Source organism: Podarcis bocagei, assembly GCF_964188305.1.
Source record: "Podarcis bocagei genome assembly, chromosome: 6".
In the NCBI taxonomy this organism is placed as follows: Eukaryota; Metazoa; Chordata; class Lepidosauria; order Squamata; family Lacertidae; genus Podarcis; species Podarcis bocagei.
This window is the reverse complement of record NC_138130.1, coordinates 33,229,257-33,248,783: the sequence shown is the minus strand read 5'-3', so window position 1 is coordinate 33,248,783 and position 19,527 is coordinate 33,229,257. Positions and strand designations below refer to the sequence as shown.

The 19,527-nt window shown below is 47.4% G+C and overlaps 1 long non-coding RNA gene across 1 annotated transcript; it reads right to left on the bottom strand.

The window, feature by feature from the left end:
- Nucleotides 1-2,041: 2,041 nt before the first annotated feature.
- LOC308589829 lies at nucleotides 2,042-6,595 on the bottom strand. The gene is made up of 2 exons (XR_014009501.1): nucleotides 4,813-6,595; nucleotides 2,042-4,772 (listed from the first exon to the last, which is right to left on the bottom strand). It is a non-coding gene; the product is annotated as an uncharacterized lncRNA (long non-coding RNA).
- Between the last annotated feature and the right edge of the window lie 12,932 nt (nucleotides 6,596-19,527).

The following is a 19,527-nucleotide window of genomic DNA, read 5'->3' as shown; positions in this document are numbered from 1 at the left end:
TTTCTGTTCTCATCCTGAGGTAAAGTTCTTAACCCAAGGTACTACTTCTGGGTTAGTGGAGTCTGTAACCTGAAGCGTTTGTAACCCAAAGCATTTGTAACCCGAGGTACCACTATACAGCCTTACTAAGCAATCCAACCCTGCCTTTGCACCAAGCAGGGGCAGGGGCACTTATATTAGATGGAGTTACCCCTCTGCTCAACCCTGGTGGCCTCTGCCTGCAGAGTGACAACCACCTTCCTCCACTGGTGTGGAGCTCTACTTCCACCTGCTAGACAGTAAGTAGGAACCCTCAAAATGGGGCGTTCCGGAGACAGGGGAGGCAGAACCAGCCTGGGATCTGCTGGATCCTAAGCCAATCCTACTGCTATCACATGGGCCCAAATTGGACCTGATTGTTATGCCAGCTCCAGGCTGGTGCAGCTACATGCCTCTCTTGCTCTTCTACCCTAGCCATTATGGGCTGTACATGCTGTGGTGTCTCCACCTAGCTATGGCTGGAATTAGCAGCCTTAGCAACTCTAGTGTGATCAAGAAAATTGAAATACAGCTGCAACAGCTCTGGTGGGTGAGGAACTGCTACCAGAATGAGCCTGCCGAGGAAGCAAGAGTGCAATCCCAAGGCTCATACAATGCTACAGAGCTTCACATGTAGCAAAACATTTGATGGTTTTCTAGGGAAGCCCAGCGGAGAATTTGGATGGGACTAGTGAAATTTCTTGAAAGGTTTTCCCGTTCCTGAACTCAGGCTGCTACTCGAGCAAATTTAGCCATGTCTTTTATAGTTTTTTACATAAAATTGTTATAAATTATTTGCAGGCCAACAAAACATGTTTGTTATGAAAGGCACTGGAAAGAACATAATAAACATCATGCTGGATCCGGCCAAACACCCATCTAGTCCATCATTTTGCTCTCATGTTGGCAAGCCACATGCCTCTGAAAAGCCCTAAAGTAGGAGCTGAATGCAGCAGGGCTCTACCCATTCGTGATTCCCAGCAGCTGGTATTCAAAAGCATTACTTCCTCCAATAGTGGAGAGAGAATGTAGCCATGATGACTGGTAGCCATTGATAGCCTTATTCTCCACGAATTTCTCTAATCCTCTTTCAGAGCCATTCAAGTTGGTCCTTATCATTGCCATTGAAACAGTGTGCATAGTAAACAAAACAAAAAAACAACAACCCAAAATCAAACACAGGGACACTAGCTCTAGGAACAATAGCATCAAATCAACAAACCCTAAAACAACAAAACAGTGCAAACTCTTAAAAACAATGGAACAGTCTGGTCAGAAAATTGATGGGTATCATCAGCATTTAGCACTTTCTCTAAGTGCTCAAAGCTATGCATCACCCCACTAATTTTTCTAATGTCACTTTGTAATAAAGGCCAGGATTACAGATTACATTTTTAGTGCTGTGCTGAATGATCACCTAGTTTAATTTTCAATGTCATAAGTGGTCTTTCAAGGGACCACTTTAAAAATAAGTCTTTAAAAATAAAAATCCATGTAGTACTGATCTATCACATATTTGGTATAAGAGCAATGTTGGATCACCCAAAAGCCTATCTAGTACAGTGGTACCTCTGGTTACATTCTTAACCTGAAACTGTTCTTAACCTGAAGCACCACTTTAACTAATGGGGCCTCCCGCTGCTGCCATGCCGCCGCCGCACGATTTCTGTCCTCATCCTGAAGCAAAGTTCTTTCCCCGAGGTACTATTTCTGGGTTAGCAGAATCTGTAACCTGAAGCGTCTGTAACCTGAAGCGTATGTAACCTGAGGTACCACTGTATAGCATGGTGTTTCCACAGTGACCAACCATATGCCTATGGGAAGCCTAGCTCAATGGTACTCTCCTGCTTGTGAATACCAACAATTCGCATTGATATTGGAAATTAGTCACTGATAGCAGTATCCTCCATAAATCCCCTTTAAAGCTATCTAAATAGGTCCTTCACCAACCAGAAGATTTGGATCAGACCCTGGTTCAGTACTTTTGAGTAACAGCTCACCTCTGTCCAATATACCATTCACATTGGATTTTTGTTTTTTGTTTTGTTTTGTTTAAAAAAGGAAGAGGAACATTTTTATTAGGGGACAGAATTGGATGAAATTTGCAGGCAGAATAAACCATTCTGAAGGCCTGATTCCTGACACATTTCAGAATGATAACTGCAGTAGTCTTCTTGTAAAGGCAACTGCTACTTAATAACTTAATCTCCCCTGCTGATTTGTAGTCAACTGATCTGAAAATTGGAGAAATGAAAGTGGTGCCCCAGGTTAAGAAAGAGTTCAAGGGACTCTTGTGCTAGGCACAACTGAAGTTGTTTTGGAGTACAAAGAGCTAAATGGCATTCACTTTCTATGTAAAATAATTCCCTCTGATTACAAGCTTGACCAGCCAGTCACAGTGGAGCTCTCTGCCCCCTCTTCTTCATACTGTATCCTGATTTATTCCTTAAACATCAAGATATAAGTTGCGCTTGCAAAGCTGATCCTTTCTCCCAAAAAACCTGGCTGGGCCAGCCCACCCATGAGGCAACATGAGGCAACCACCTCAGGCAGCAGATACACAGGGTCAACAGATCCTGATGTAGATCTTTATCCCGCTATTGTTCCTGGTCTAGCTCTTTCTCTCCCCTTCTTTCCTGGTGGGGAGTGAGCTGCCATTTTATGGTTCGGCTCAGGTGCCAAAATGTCTTGGGATGGCCCTGAAAGCTGGGATTGGGGAGCATTGATAAAACCATTTCTCTGATTGCAAGCTAGAAGTGTCAGTAAAAAGCTTTCCTGCCCTCTCCTGATCCTGGTGTTTGCTAGTCATAAGTTTTGATTTGGCAAAGCTGCTCCCTCTTCCCCCTTGCATTTTCCTTCTTCAGGAAGCTTAGAGACATAACTTAGAGACATTTGGTGGAAGCTGGCCTGCACCATTTCTTTAGTGTATGGATCACTGCAGCACCTCAAAATTCTTCTCTCCAGTCTTGAACAGATCCTACTTTGCCTCAGATTGGTTGAGACTGAATCCATTCAAAGCATCGCATCTCTGTTTGGGGTTCATCCAGATCTGGCATGCACCAGATCTGGCAGAGAATTCTCTCTCGTGACTCTTCTAGCATACAGCTTCATTGGACAGCCTAACTATAATGAGATGAGGAGAAAATCTTATTTCTATGCACTTCTTACACACCATGCATCATTTTATATACTCTATCATGTTCCCACTTACTTGCCTTTTTTAAAAAAACACACTAAAATTACCTTTCCTCCTAGGGGAATTCCTCCAGCTGCTTAATTATTCTATACCTATTTGCAGCCACTGAGCTCTGCAGCTTCAGTGTCGTTTTTGTCTTTCCCCTTTACACCGTGATCTCAACCAATTGGGGATTACACAGTGAATCTGTTAACATGACAGTGACACATAACTAATCAGATTAAATTGATGCCATTGAGGGCATCAAACGAAGCCCTTCTGTTGCCTGTGCTCTGAACAGGAGAAGCAGGGAATGGAATGTGTCTCCATTGCCCAGGATAATGGGGACACACTTCCTGTCTTGCTACATCATATTCCCCCCTCACTTTCTGCCACTACTGCATGGTAAATCCCTCTTCAGTTCGAGTTGTGTGTGGCTGTCTGGGCCAGGATGTAGGTGGAGAGGCAGCTTAGGATGTACAAGCAAAGTAAGGCAGTGTGGGTGGGCAATTTTCTTACTCAGCTGTGCATACAGATAAATATGTCCTCCATATGTACTCCACTACTTTTATTGTATCAGGATGCACATGTATTTTAATTCATATTCTTCTCCAGCTAGTCAGCTGTGCATGACAGAACTGAAGGTGGGTGAAGTACGTAAAACTTTGTTGCCTTGTCCCCAATTCTCCTTGACACCCCTTTTGGTCCTTCCTTGCTTTTTTCTAAGGGGAGTGAAAACTCAGCAAATATGTCATGCTTTGCAGGAGGAGTGGAAACGTTATGAATATTTTCCAAACCGCCCCACTGTCCCCAGATTAAGCAGAAGATTAGATGGAGGCTGGAGTACGGGCAACAGATTTGAATCAACGGTTTTTCTTTTCTAAGATACTGTAATGGAGGAGTTGCTCTTATGGGCAATTTGGGAATTGGTTAAATGAAGCCAATAGAAACAGAGGTATTTCTTCAGCTTGGACAGGTGGGGCTGCAGCACCCTGTCCCTCCCAAACTGCAGAACCAGAGTCCCCCCCCCCCCAAAAAAAAATCCCAACCCACTAGTCATAACAATCAGATCACTCACTCACCTTTTCCAGGCTTCATCTTCAATCTGTGTCTAGGCTGGCCAATCAAGTGTAAACTTACCGGTACATGCATTTAAATCAGCAACCACTGTGTGTTGCTCACTGCTGTCGGAGCCAGCTCTTAGGGGCCGAGATCCCTCCAGCCCTCCCAATAAAATATTTGAGGGGGGCAGACATTGATGGCCATTCAAATTGTGTGCGTGCACTGCCTTGTGATTATGTGGGGCAGAGCTTACTTGCCCCCCCCGCAATATTTTATTCAAATTGGCACCCCTGCTTGGTATCATCCCTGTCTGTAGAGGGAAAACCCACCCACCCCCATTTTTCATTCAGTTCCTTTCCTCATAGAGAATTTTTTTACCAATTCCCACTGAAAATTGCCTGGCAGGACTGCGAGTCCCAACAATACGCCAATCCCCCACTTCCCCTTGCAATGGCTTTGGTGATAGCACAGCAGATGCCGGGAAGTACTTTAGCCCTTGTGAACTTTGGCATGTCTTCTTAGGAAAAGATCTATATTAAGGCAAGTTGCAGTGTTACGTTACTTGTCTTTGAAAAATCCTCAACACGGCAAGGCTGGCTGAGCAAACAATACGGACGGGGACTGTTTTTGTTATGAATAATTAATAAACTTTTTTATAAAAAAATGACATTGCAGAACTGAATAATTACAAAGATGCTGCTTTTCGGAAACTTATTAGATAATACCTGCATGTAAGCAGTTGTAGAACGGTTTCCCATACTTGGGCCTCCAGCAGTTCCCATCATGCCTGATCACTGGTCCTGCTAGCTAGGGATGATGGGAGCTGTAGTCCAAAAACAGCTGGAGACCCGAATTTGGGAAACGCTGATTTATAGGATTGCAATCTTAGGAAGGGAGTTGTGATGGATCAAAGCAGGAATTGCTATGTGAATGAGAGGGGGAAGGAGGCACATCAGGTGAAAATAAGGACAGGAGTCCTACCAGCTGTGTCTACTGAAATGTCCTCTTCTACGTTATTAAGGTATAGGATCTCTGCCATCTTTTGCCTGTGACTACCAGAGAAAGCAGTGTGATCTGCAGAGCAATCCTCTGTAGACCAGTTTAGTGGGATTTATTCCCATGCATGGACTTGCAGCCTTGTGCTTATTTTCTTCCTCCGCTGATAGGCTCTGGGCACCCCTGGCTCCACCTACCATTAACTGCCTGCTTTTTGCCCAAGGTTGGTGCAATGCATAAGGGGCAACCCACAGGCAAAGTGCACCCAGTGGGCTCCACCACACTAGCATGTCCATGACCCAGCTCTCAGACAACCTATCGTTTTGACATTCCCACAATGTTCCTTGTAAAAGAAGCTGACGGCACTCTGCAGCCATTGTGTGGACAGTACTAGGCCTCGTGTGATACTTAGGATTTCATAACCGTGTGGTGGCTGAGGCTGAAAGCTAACAGCTTGCTTCAAGCCAGGAAGAACGATCATGGCCTAATGCAGGGATGGGGAGCCTGGGGTCCTTCAGACATTCTTGGACTCCAACTCCCATCAGCCCCCACCAGCATGGACAATTGTTAAGCATGATGGGAGTTTTGGTCCAGCATTATATGAAGTGCTGGAGCTTCCCCATCCTTGATCCAATTGGAGTTTTGAATCTGGACTCCCTGGCCCACAGCTTCCTCTCTTAGCATTTGTCCTACACCACCTCTCTGTGCCCCCCTATTTACAGTGTACGCAGACAGGTCAGGAAATGAGTGTGTGCTCAGTTTAAGACACATGTGATTTGCAAAGATTGGATGCTCTGAATAAGTACCCTGCTGTTCCTCTCCACTTCATGCAGAAGCCGTGTGTGTGTGTGTGTGTGTGTATACTGCTTCATAGGGATTGTTAGCATTACCCTTAGTTATAACTGCCGTATGATAGAGAGAAATGTGGTAAGGTCCTGATGCCATTTCTTCCATTATTACATCAGTATCAGGAGAAGGCATGTTTACTGAATTTCTTCCTTCCTATAGTGGTTAAAGGAGCACCTGTAGATAGGCAACTGTGATTCATGTAATTGGAATTGTCATGTCTCTCTCATATACAGTGGTACCTCGGACTAAGTACTTAATTCGTTCCGGAGGTCCATTCTTAACCTGAAACTGTTCTTAACCTGAAGCACCACTTTAGCTAATGGGGCCTCCTGCTGCTGCCACGCCAATAGAGCACTATTTCTGTTCTCATCCTGAAGCAAAGTTCTTAATCTGAAGCACTATTTCTGGGTAAGCGGAGTCTGTAACCCGAAGTGTATGTAACCCAAGGTACCACTGTGTGTGTGTGTGTGTGTGTGTGTGTGTGTGTGTGTGTGTGTGTGTACACACTATTATTTGGCATTTTCAGGAGTGCAGTGGAATATTACCCAACCAACACATGAACAAATTGGGACCCTTCACCAATAACGAAAAGACAAATATTTAACAACATGCATGAAACAAAGTGGTGGAAAAACATCACTGTGAATTTTCATTCTTTCTTTTTTTCTAGAAATAATTGTAAAGGGGCAGAGAGGAGGAGGAGGAAATGATGGTATGGAATGAGTTTATTGTTTTGAAAAAATTACAATAAAATATATTTTAAGAAGGAAAGAGAGTATTATGGATTTGCATAGAATTGGATATATTGTTTCTTTTTTAAAAGGAAAAAAGGCATTAGCATCATGCAAGTAAAACCTTGTTTTAAATGATTGACTAATCTGCTTTCACCAGTCGCTTAATCAACAGCTTTTTTCTCCAAGTCATTCCTAATGTTAAGCAAAAGTAGAGGATATGAATTTCAACCTACAGATGCAATATTCTTTTTGTTAGGTATTCAAAACAAATTCCATATTGCCTGAAGAAGAATAACCAATGCCATCAAGAGAATTAAAGGAAAACAACAGGAGACTCAAAAAGACTGTTGCCTTCGGGCACCAAGCAAAACTCAGTAAATAAAATGTTGTTTGCTCCCCCCCCCCCCAGGCCTTTCATATATATAAAAAAATTAATGTACGGTAACTTTATTTCACATAGCAAAATAAAGAGGGTTGTGTGTTACTTGTTTTTCTTCTCAATTTGATGCTGCTTCTTTCTGCCCTCAAACCCTGCACAGCACTTAAGGAAGAGAGTAGCTTGACTAAAATCCAAGGGGACTACTATGAACATAAGGACCTAAAAAGATCCCGGCTTGATCAGACCAAAGGCCCATGTAGCTCAACATCCTGTTTTCCAAGAGGCCAGTCAGATGCCCATGGGAAGTCTGCTGGCAGACGCTGAGCCCAGCAGCATTCTCCCCACATGCAGATCACAGAAACTGGCATTCAGGACTTGTCCACATTCCCACTTGTTCAGCGCCCAGAAAGCATGGCTCTGAGTGGTTTTCCCATGCTTTTTAGACATTGGTCCAAGCACGGATGGATCTATTATGAAACTAACGCAGCTTAAGATTCAGGCCCCTCATCCTGCAGGGGCCCCAGAAGTGAACTTTGGGTTTAGAAGACCGAATTTGAGTTGCACAACTCCAATTGAATAGTTTTTTGTTGTTGTCTACAGTTCAAGGGGCGTGGTTTAACCTACAGCGGGTGGCACTGTGGGTTAAACCACAGAGCCTAGGACTTGCTGATCAGAAGGTCAGCAGTTCAAATCCCTACGACAGGGTGAGCTCCCGTTGCTCGGTCCCTGCTCCTGCCAACCTAGCAGTTCGAAAGCACGTCAAAGCGCAAGTAGATAAATAGGTACTGCTCCAGCGGGAAGGTAAACAGCATTTCAGTGCGCTGCTTTGGTTCACCAGAAGTGGCTTAGCCAATAAAGCGAGATGAGCGCCACAACCCCAGAGTCGGCCACGACTGGACCTAATGGTCAGGGGTCCCTTTACCTTTTACAGTTCAACAAACCCCAAAGTTTGAGAGTCAGTAGCACAGATCTGTCAGTATTTTCATTCTCTCCCGTTGCTGGATGTGTGATTGTTACATCACATGTCTATGTTTACATTCCATGCTTGGAAAGTGTGGGAAACGGAAGCTAGTCCTATCTCTTCCGTTGTGAGGGTTTGGTGATCTGTCATGGAACAGCCTCACTGAGTAGACAACAGTGGTTACCCAGATATTGTTGCTGGACGAGAATGGGGCCCCATAACAGTTTGCACTTCAGGACCTCAAAATGTAGGTTTTCCACTGGGTCCAAGTGGTTTCCTCCTCGCCCCACCCCATTCCCAAGGAAAACCTGCTCTTTAGGAGCAAATGCCAATCCGGAGAAAACCAGAATTGCTGTTTGATCTGATTGAACACTAAAGAGCGGTTTTCTGCTGGTGAAAGCAGCAGGGTGAGAAAAAGTGTGGATGAGCCCTCAGAGACACACTGTTTCTGATGGTGAAGGCAAATGACTACTAGCCATTAATAGTCTTATCTTCCATGAATTTCTCTAATCCTGTTTCAAAGGCATCCAGGTTAGTGGCCATCGCCACACCTTATGTATGTGTGGGTATGTGTGCTTGTCATCTGAGGCCCTTCTCTACATCCCAGAGAGGTTTGGACAGTGGTAACAAGACAACAGGCCTTTTCTGTGGTGGCTCCCCAATTGTGGAATGTTCTCCTCAGAGAGGCCCGCTTGGTGCCATCACTACAAGTCTTTAGGCACCAGGCAAAAACATTCCTCTTTACCCAGGCCTATGGCTATTAAATAATCTACAGCCTGTGAAAGTGTGGGGGGAGTGGACTGTTACCATGATGATTATTTTACTATTAGGCTGTCTGTCATTATGTTTTTTTAAATTATGTTTTTACCATTGATGTTCTGTGATGCATTTTTAGTGTTGTACACCACCCTGGGATCTTCTGTTAAAGGGTTGTATATAAATTGAAATAATAATAATAATAATAATAATAATAATAATAATAATAATAATATAGTTGTGGGCCAAAGAGGGAACTTTGTTCATTTGCAGCAACATGTCTACTCATGTTGGTGCTGACCTTTAAAGCTCTAAATGGCCTCGGCCCAGTATACCTAAAGGAGCGTATCCACCCCCATCGCTCAGCCCGGACACTGAGATCCAGTGCCGAGGGCCTTCTGGCGGTTCCCTCATTGCGAGAAGTAAGGTTACAGGGAACCAGACAGAGGGCCTTCTCGGTAGTGGTGCCTGCCCTGTGGAACACCCTCCCTTCAGATGTGAAGGAAATAAGCAGCTATCTTCTCTTTAAAAGACATCTGAAGACAGCCCTGTTTAGGGAAGTTTTTAATATTTAATTCTGTATTGTTTTTAACACTTGATTGGAAGCCACCCAGAGTGGCCGGGGAAACTCAGCCAGATGGGCGGGGTATAAATAATAAATTAGTAGTAGTAGTAGTAGTGGTAGTAGTAGTAAGTCCCATTTGCATGTATGTCCACATATTTAATGTTGGTTGGTATAATACAGCAGCAGAGGATGATGATGATTATTCTGTCAGGATGATCATCACCCAACCATCTGCTTTTACATGTGCAAAGTTGGCCGTCAAAGTCTGATAGAGCCTAATGCACATGACATCATGGGGGCAGGAAATGGCTTGGATGAAGTAGAATCTGAATGCAGGCCCAGCTGTTACAATGTCTGAACAATGGCAGCTTGGTGACTTAAACATCCAAATATTTGACTTTTATATGCAGATTTGGAATTTGCTTACTAAAAAATCAATTTAAAGAAGGAGTAACTTTATTGAACAATCAGAAGGTCTTGATCCTTTATGCTGTTTCTCTTTTGGCCAGAAATGATAAATTATTAAATGGCTTAATATGCCAATTCTTCCAGCCCATTATACTGAATTTAATTCTTCGTTACTGTCATCTTTCAAATTGTTTTCTGAGAGAATTGCCTAGTAGAAATGTATTGGACCAAATCCTCATGCCCAGTGACAGATTTCCTTACGCATAGAAGTCACAGAGTATTCAACAGGAGGATTGAGCAGGAGCAAAGTCCTCCTGCACACACACAGGAGGAAGCTGCCACTCATTCGTACAGGTAATGAAGTAAACACAATTCGTATTATGCAATTAGGGCAACATCTATTGCCAGAAGCACTTTAAAGTATATTTGCAAGCAGTGCAAACAAAGGCTATGCGAGGACAATGGGCTTTGGGTTCACAAATAGGACAGGAATCAATGAGGGGATCCCCCTGCCCAAAATATTGCAGTCTCTATGAGATGAACGGCTACCCTCTTGCCACCATGTCCCCCCCCCCGCCATCACCATATTTATGCATGCACAAGGCAGGATGCAGGAGCAGCCATAGCAACAAAGTCAGATTGGCCCGATTTGAAAACTCTTGTTTCTCAGCATCTGTGGGTCAGCCGGAGGCTGCATTGCCACTGTTTCTGACAAAGCCATTTCCGAGTCTAGGGAGGAGAGGGTGTTGCGGGCTGGCCCCTCCCACAAGCGCGGGGCTGGAGTTTAGCCCCGCGAGAGCCAGGGAATCCCCGGGGGCGTGCCTCCCCGCCTTCCCCCTGCCCGCAAATAGGCGGGTTGGGGAGGCGTGGCCTGGGCTATTTAAGGCCAGGCACGCCCCGGGATCTCCCTCTTTCCCCTCAGCAGCAGAGAAGTTTTTCACCTCTTCGTGCATCGTCCTGGCAGTTGCTTTGAACGCTTCCTCGGCTAGCGCAAGATAGCGGATAGTTTGGGGGGGTTCTTTCGCAGGGGGGCTTATTCTCCTAGGATTCGTGGCCACGCTCTCACCGCTCGGCATCGGAAGGGGCTGAGAGCTTCCTCTTCGTGTTAACTGGGACGGAGCGCCTCCAGCCGCTCACCGCTTCACAGCTGATTGCTCCCCTGCGCCCTCCGGAACGCCTCCAGCAGCTTACCGCTTCACAGCTGATCGCTCCCCTGCGCCCTCCTCCGCAGTCGTTCCTTGTCACCCATCTGAGCAGGTCGTATTGGTGCTTTGATTTGGGGATCCTCTGTCTATTTTCGCGTTAGTCTAGGGGAGTGTGGAGCCTGCCTAGTGGGAGCCCGCGCAAAACTACCCTACAAAACCCCCTCCACCCCCTGCTTGGTGCCTTCTTTTCCCTGCCACTCCACCTATTGGTCTTTACTTCCCTATCCCGGTGCTTGCTTCTCACAGAGTGTTCCGCGGAGTTGTTCTACACTTCGTTCCGTCCCCCTTATCCAGTCTGTATTTCTAGCTCTACAGCGTGCTATTCCCTTGGGTATTGAGTCAGCAGTGGCCATTTTTACTTTGGGCTAATACAAAGGGTTAGCCGGCGCCATCTGAAGTAGCCGGCCGCGTGGTGGTCGCTTTAATTGTTGGGGGACGGGTGTTTATTTTCGTCAGCCGTGTTTGCTTGTTTGTGGGTTGTTCGTGACTGTTGCAAGTTGCGGTTGCTCCTCGGACGATTGGTGTCCTATTGATGCAGGTATTGAGGCAGCAGCGGCCATTTTTACTTGGGGCTCTTAAATAGTGTTAGCCGGCGCCATCTTGTATAACCACGTGGTGGACGCCATTTTAACTGTGGGCATCTCCCTCCCGGTCGCCATCTTGGGAAGGTCCCTGTGGTGCGTCCAGGCAGCCACTTTGAGCGGGGATATTTAACTTTATCCCCGCTTTTCCTTCTGTTAGGGGTTATTTCTGTTAGGGGTTATTTAATGGTTTCTTCCTTTCTGTTATTACCTGTTTTTCTGTAGTTTCTGCCGCCTTTTATTCTTGTGCTCGAGCTGCCTTTTCTGTCGGCAGCCGTGGGTCGCTTCAGCTACTTCCTAGGTGACACTGCCACCTAGCGGCAGGATTTGTTACTGCAGCCCGTGATTCAGTGACTTATTTCTGCAGTGTTCTATCTCCTTTAACAGCAAGGCTATTCACACAACAGTTGATGTTTGCTATATAATAGGGGTATTTAGTTAAATATTTGTCTTTAGGAAAATAGAATAAATAAATAAAAATAAAACTTTCTTTCATTGTTACAAAATTTCCCTGCGTATTAGTTGAGGAGCAGTTAAGCTATACCTTCCCATATAGACAGAATAGCATCGCTTAATATAAGCAGGAGGCCTGCAATTTAACAACGTGGTCTCAAAACAACCCTTCTATTTGGAGTGCCCGGCTTTGAGGGCCGGCCTGTGAGGAAAGCAGTGGTTTGAAGGGATTCATTTTACAGTTAATCAGAGTCACCCTACTCGCAGTTTATTCATTCATTAGCAACGCAGAGCCATTTTGGCTATTCAATTTGCTTTGGCAACACGTGATAATAACTCTACCTGTGAGAATTGATACATAATTAAATAAAAAAAAAAACATACATACATATATACATACATACATACATACATTAAAAAAAAAAAATAATAGTAAATAAATAAATAATTACACACACACATACATACATACATTCATAAATAAATAAATAAAATTAAATAAATAAATAATAAATAAATAAATAAAATAAAAATAAATAAAAAATAAATAAATAAATAAATAAATAAAAGGAAAAAAAAAAAGGAAAGAAAGATTTGAAAAGCAGTTGCGATTGCAATGGCTTCTGGTGGCGAGCAACAACCTTCCACCTCCGGCAGTCAGTCAGCGGGTGCTGCAGGTGGTGAGGGCGCACGCATGGTGTCAATTTCTTGCAATCCTCAAACTTTTGATCAGCTTTTCAGGGCATTTGAATCTTTCTATAGACAATGCAGACCTGTGCCCGGGGCTCTTCCGGCCCCAGAGCCCTCACAGAACTTTATACCTGACACGCCACCAGCCGACCAAGGTCAGGTTTGTGCACCTCTCCTAGCAGCAGCCAATACCCGGCCTGGGACATCAACAGCTAGCCGCCCCAATACACGCGCACAGTCCGCGCTAACCAGAAAGGCAGCGCAGGGTGGCAGCAAGGGCAAGGCACCTGCGAAGCGTGTGGACAAAGGGAAGGCTCCGGCTAAGGGTGCCAACGTCATACCCCTTTCACAAACATCAGGTATTCCGAGTGTTTTTCAGGAGGAAGAGCCTCAACATAGTTCCACCGAGGACAGCGCAGGTTCTGGGTCCGATGACGACCGAGCGGAACCGCAACCACCTCAGTCGGCCGTTGAAACCAACGCAGCCGACGCAGGCGCGCAAGGGGGTAAGAGGAAGTCAAAGAAGAAACACACCTCCGCAAAAAAGAAGAGGAGCAGCAAATTGGACACGGATGAGGATTCAGGTACGTCCTCCTCAGATTCTGATAGCGAAGGCCCCATGGATAGCTACTGGGGTCAGGGAGAAGGCCTTCATGGGATTCCTTTGTGGGCTCATCAACGGAGGGCCAATTCCCATAGGAAGACCTTTAATGGGGTGCTTGATTGGAAAGATGGGGCTCTAGTAGAGGAGGTAAAGGTTGCCACCAACCAGCCCACTGATTTCGTTTTGGGGAACCATCTAACCCAGAAAAAGAGGAATAAAATCCTTAATGGGGAGTACGTGGATATATTCACCCTCCTTCCTCCTGCCAAATTAGTGGGCAGAGGTGAAAAGAGGCGCTCTTATGGTAAGAGAAGGTATAGAACGCCTAGAGCGGAGCGCACTTTCGAGAACTGGTTAGATGGCTACCAGGTTCTCATGGGGGTCGTGTGCGCTGCTTATCCCAGGCGCGCCATGGATCTCGTGGCCTATATGGCTCACGTAAGGAGGGCCCGCGCACTCGCGGGAGAAAATGCTGCACTGATTTATGATGAGGATTTTCGCAGAAACGCGTCTCTGCACCCTACCACACGATGGGACCTTACTGATCCAAACTACTGGGGAGAGGATGTAAACCCTTACATTGATAAGAAAAATCTGGATTCGGCTAAAGTGGGTAAGACCGAGGTAAAACGGCGGCGCCAGTGTTGGGAGTTCAACAGGGGTGTGTGCTCACGCCCCTTCTGTAAGTACCTCCACGAGTGTGAACGTTGCTGGGGTAACCATCCCGCCTCTGCCTGCTTCAAGGGTAAACAACAGCCCTTTCGGGGTGGCAGGGGGTACTCCCACGGCAACGCCAGGGGCGCCCCCGGATCCGCGCAATTGGGAGCAGGTAACCGCCAGTAATATCTGCACAGCTTCACCAGCTTTACCTGAGACATCAGCAGATCCCTCCACTAGGTTTCAGGTATCCGTCAATAATTTCGATCTTGGCATGGCTCTTTCACCTATCCGCTTACAGCCTTTAAATACCCTGCTGAAAATATACCCCGATCGTGAAGCCGCACACTATTTATGGGAGGGTTTCTCCAAAGGTTTCAGAATCCCGGTCGCTGTTCCCCCCAATTCCGGCGTACCTCAAAATCAAAAATCAGTTAGGGAGAGGCCCGATATAGCTAGGAAAAAGATAGAGAAGGAGATCAGGGCAGGAAGAGTGGCCGGTCCCTTCGATGAGCCACCCTTGGCAGGACTTCATCTATCTCCCCTAGGCATCGTCCCAAAAAAGGTTCCTGGTGAATTTCGGATGATTCATAACCTCTCATACCCTAGGGGGGGCTCAGTCAACGATGCAATTCCCCAGGAGCTCTGTTCGGTTAAATACGCCTCCTTCGATCAGGCAGTAAAAATGATTCGGAGATTTGGGCAAGGGGCATTCTTAGCAAAGTGTGACATCGAGTCGGCCTTCCGCCTTCTCCCAGTGCGTCCAGAGGACTTCCGATGGTTAGGCTTTAAATTTGAAGGGGCTTATTTTATTGACAAGGCGATGCCCATGGGCTGCTCCGTGGCTTGCGCGGCCTTTGAATCCTTTAGCACATTTCTGGATTGGGCATTACAACACAAAACTGGGTCGCTGGGCGTGTCGCATTACCTTGATGATTTTATTTTGGCGGCTGACAGTAAAGCCCGTTGTTCAGCACTCCTCGAGGCCTTTACAGCCTTGGCGAAGGAATTGGGGGTACCTCTAGCCGCCGACAAAACGGAGGGCCCGGCCACCTGTTTAGTGTATCTGGGTATCGAGCTGGATACTGTGGCCCAGACCTCACGGTTGCCAGTAGATAAGCTCATGGCACTCAAGGCATTGATCCAACAGCTGTTGCCCCTAAAGAAAATTACCCTGAAACAGATTCAATCATTGCTGGGTCATTTAAATTTCGCCTGTAGGGTGGTGGCGCCGGGGCGCCCCTTTTGTAACCGCTTGGCCAGATTATCGGCGGGCCTTAAGGCACCACAGCATAGGGTACGCCTATCCAAAGGAGTCAAGGCTGACCTGGGCGTCTGGCTGCAATTTTTGGAAAGGTACAACGGTATATCTCTATGGCAGGACTCCATGGCACTGAGCACGGACTTCCAGGTTCAGTCAGATGCGGCAGGGTCTCTGGGTTTTGGGGTCTACTTTAAAGGCCAATGGTGCGCCAGACAGTGGCCCCAGGAATGGCGAGGTCAGCCCATTACCCGCGACCTTACATTTTTGGAATTTTTCCCGATAGTAGTAGCGGTACATCTCTGGGCGGAGCAGTTTAGCAATCATAGGGTTTGTTTCAATACAGACAATCAGGCAGTGGTTTCGGTCCTGGCAAGACAATCCGCGCGCTCCACCAGAGTAGGAAACCTCCTACGATCCTTTGTACTTCTGTGTCTGGAACGGAACATATACTTTTCGGCCAAATTCGTACCTGGCGTTAATAATGACATCGCGGATGCTCTGTCTCGTTTTCAGATGGAGCGCTTTCGCTCTTTAGCGCCGGACGCGGAGCAATCATCGATGCCTTTCCCGGAGCATCTCTGGAATCTTGGGAGAGAGAAGTAATGAAGGGAGTATTCGGTGCTGTGGCTCCGTCCACAATGCGTTCATACAGGAAGGCTTGGGCGGATTTCCTAAAATTCCGTAGTAATACACAGGGCGCCAGGCCCTTCGCTACACCTTCAACGAGAGAGGTCCTCCACTACTTGGCTCACCTGAAGGAGTTAGGCAGGGCACCCAAAACCCTTAATATTCAGTCAGCAGGGATTTCTTACTTTTGTAAAGCCTTTTTTGCGACCGACCCGTGCGCGGCTTTTATCGTACGCAAGACACTGGAAGGATGGCGCAGACAGCACCCCCCTAGTGCAGATAGGAGGCGGCCTATAACGTATGACATCTTGTCACAGATGCACAAAGCTTTACGCTCAGTGTGCTGGTCTAAGTACGAAGCGCGCCTATTCTCGGCTGCGTTCTCTATATCATTTTTTGGTGCACTACGTATTGGGGAGGTCGTCTGCGAAGGGGGGGTCAACCATACACAGAGGGGCATCCTGTTAAGCGATCTGACCCTGTCACAGTCAGATCTAATAGTTAGGGTGCGGAGCTCAAAGACAGACCAACAGGGTAGAGGGACACTTCTCCGCCTTCCAGCAGCCCAGGACAAGGGCCCTTGTCCGGTAAGGGACACGAGACGCTTTCTATACCTCAGGCCAAAAAACCCGGGTCCCCTGCTGATCCACGCAGACGGGTCACGATTGGCCAGGCAGCAATTCACCAGGGTGATGCGTATGGCTTTGACGGCATGTGGGCTACCAGCGGCTGAGTTCGCGGCACATTCTTTCCGCATTGGGGCGGCCACCACTGCTGTGCATCTGGGGCTCTCCACCAACAGGATTAAAGAAATGGGGAGATGGAGATCCAATGCTTATAAAACATATGTCAGAAATAGCGTATGACTAAGGGGTATGCCGCTAAACCCCTTTTCCCTGTCTGCTTGCTTTCCAGGATCTAAAAAGGTGCGCATCTGGTTGGTGGGCCACAGTATAGTTCATTGGGCCAGGACTCGGGCCATGAATACAGGGCTAGGGCAAAATCTGAAGTTGCCTGCGAAGGTGGAGCTGGCGTGGCTAGCGCGGAGAGGGATGCGCTGGAGTGAGTTCAAGCCAGCAGTGATGGCGAAGGCTGCCTCTGAAGGGCCTCCTGATGCACTAGTGATTCAGTTGGGCGAGAACGACCTCGCATACCGCAAGGCGATAGATCTCAGATGGAACATTTTTGATGACCTGTCCGAGCTGGTGACAGTGTACCCAAACATCAAAATACTGTGGTCCTCGTTGCTTGAGAGGAGGACATGGAGGGACTGTGCGAGCCCAGTGGGTGTGAATAGAGCAAGGAAAGTTTTAGAGCGGGCTGTTGAACGTAGAGTGGTGGCCTTCGGCGGGTGCATCATCCGACACCCAAACATACAGTTCAGCAACGAGGCCCTCTACAGGCGGGATGGCGTGCATTTGTCCGATGCTGGGAATGATATATGGCTGGGAGATATCATAGCAGGGATTAGGGGTTGGTTACAGGCCTGAAGGTATTGGCGGCGAGCTTTGCTCGAGTGGCGGTTAGGCATTGGCAGGGGTCTATTGTGATGCAAATGGATGGGGGGGAAGGACACGCCATCACCTTCCCCCGAGAAAAGGGTAGTCCGGTAGAGGACTCCGGGGGCGTTTGCCTTGTCCGAGACCTAGTAAGGTGAGGGCCGCCGGCACGCCCACGAGCGGTGACACCCGTGGGGGTCCTAGCTGGCGTACTCCAGCAGGGCACCCCCACGGTTAGTGTTCAACCCTTCCCGGTTCCCATGCCGGGTAGTCATAGGAACCAATGCCTAAGGCCAATACCTTCAATTCTGTAATCAATAAAGTTGTGGCCATTTTCGCCCATTAACCTTAACTAACGTGTCCTGTGTCTTCATTTCTTTGGGGGAGGGAACTTGCCACGCAAAGCCATTTCCGAGTCTAGGGAGGAGAGGGTGTTGCGGGCTGGCCCCTCCCACAAGCGCGGGGCTGGAGTTTAGCCCCGCGAGAGCCAGGGAATCCCCGGGGGCGTGCCTCTCCGCCTTCCCCCTGCCCGCAAATAGGCGGGTTGGGGAGGCGTGGCCTGGGCTATTTAAGGCCAGGCACGCCCCGGGATCTCCCTCTTTCCCCTCAGCAGCAGAGAAGTTTTTCCCAGCCCACCCACCCTTAGGTTAGGCAGTCTTGACCTTGCTATGGACTTCGGTTGGTCGCCGCAAGGGGCCTGGTAGGAATTTTTCCAAGTTGGCGACTTTGCAGCCTTTTGGTTTTTTCGCCTACCTCGTAGCAAATCGTCACAACTTTCACAGTTTTGGCGGTTAGGCATTGGCAGGGGTCTATTGTGATGCAAATGGATGGGGGGGAAGGACACGCCATCACCTTCCCCCGAGAAAAGGGTAGTCCGGTAGAGGACTCCGGGGGCGTTTGCCTTGTCCGAGACCTAGTAAGGTGAGGGCCGCCGGCACGCCCACGAGCGGTGACACCCGTGGGGGTCCTAGCTGGCGTACTCCAGCAGGGCACCCCCACGGTTAGTGTTCAACCCTTCCCGGTTCCCATGCCGGGTAGTCATAGGAACCAATGCCTAAGGCCAATACCTTCAATTCTGTAATCAATAAAGTTGTGGCCATTTTCGCCCATTAACCTTAACTAACGTGTCCTGTGTCTTCATTTCTTTGGGGGAGGGAACTTGCCACGCAACATACCTTTCTAGGATCCGATCATCTTCAATGAAGGTGGGAGATATTTCAGCACCTACACCATCATTTTAAATAAAGACCATCTATGGCCTTTTGGGACGTGGGGGGTGCTGTGGGTTAAACCACAGAGCCTAGGACTTGCTGAGCAGAAGGTCAGCGGTTCTAATTCCCACGACGGGGTGAGTTCCCGTTGCTCGGTCCCTGCTCCTGCCAACCTAGGAGTTCGAAAGCACCTCAAAGTGCAAGTAGATAACTAGGTACCGCTCCGGTGGGAAGGTAAACAGCATTTCCGTGCGCTGCTCTGGTTCGCCAGAAGCAGCTTAGTCATGCTGACCACATGACCTGGAAGCTGTACGCTGGCTCCCTTGGCCGATAAAGCGAGATGAGCACTGCAACCCCAGAGTCGTCCGCGACTGGACTTAGTGGTCAGGGGTCCCTTTACCTTTACCTTTATGGCCTTTTAAACTTTGCAGGGGGTATTGATTTTGTTTGTTATTATGTTTTGTGTGTTTTGTGTTTTTATGTTGTAAACTGCCCTGTGATCTAGGGATGAAGGGCACTCTAGAAATTTAATAAAGGAGAAGGAGAAGGAGAAACCCTGGGTGAGGAGGTACTGGTGTGAGACCTCCTCCCAGTTTGCTTTTAGGCCCTCCAAGAAAATAATGGCTAGGATACAGTAAATCCAACAGTTGGTGGATAAAAGTTGTCTGACTTCTGAAACTTGTCAGATTATAAACTCTTATTTTCCTTTTTGTCTACCCTGAGTGCTCAACAAGCACAAGCGTTCGTGGTAATCTGCCTTGTGGCTGCCTTTAGCACTTTGTGTTTTACCAGCTCAGCTAAACAGTAGAAAATTGCTCATAAAATGTTATGTT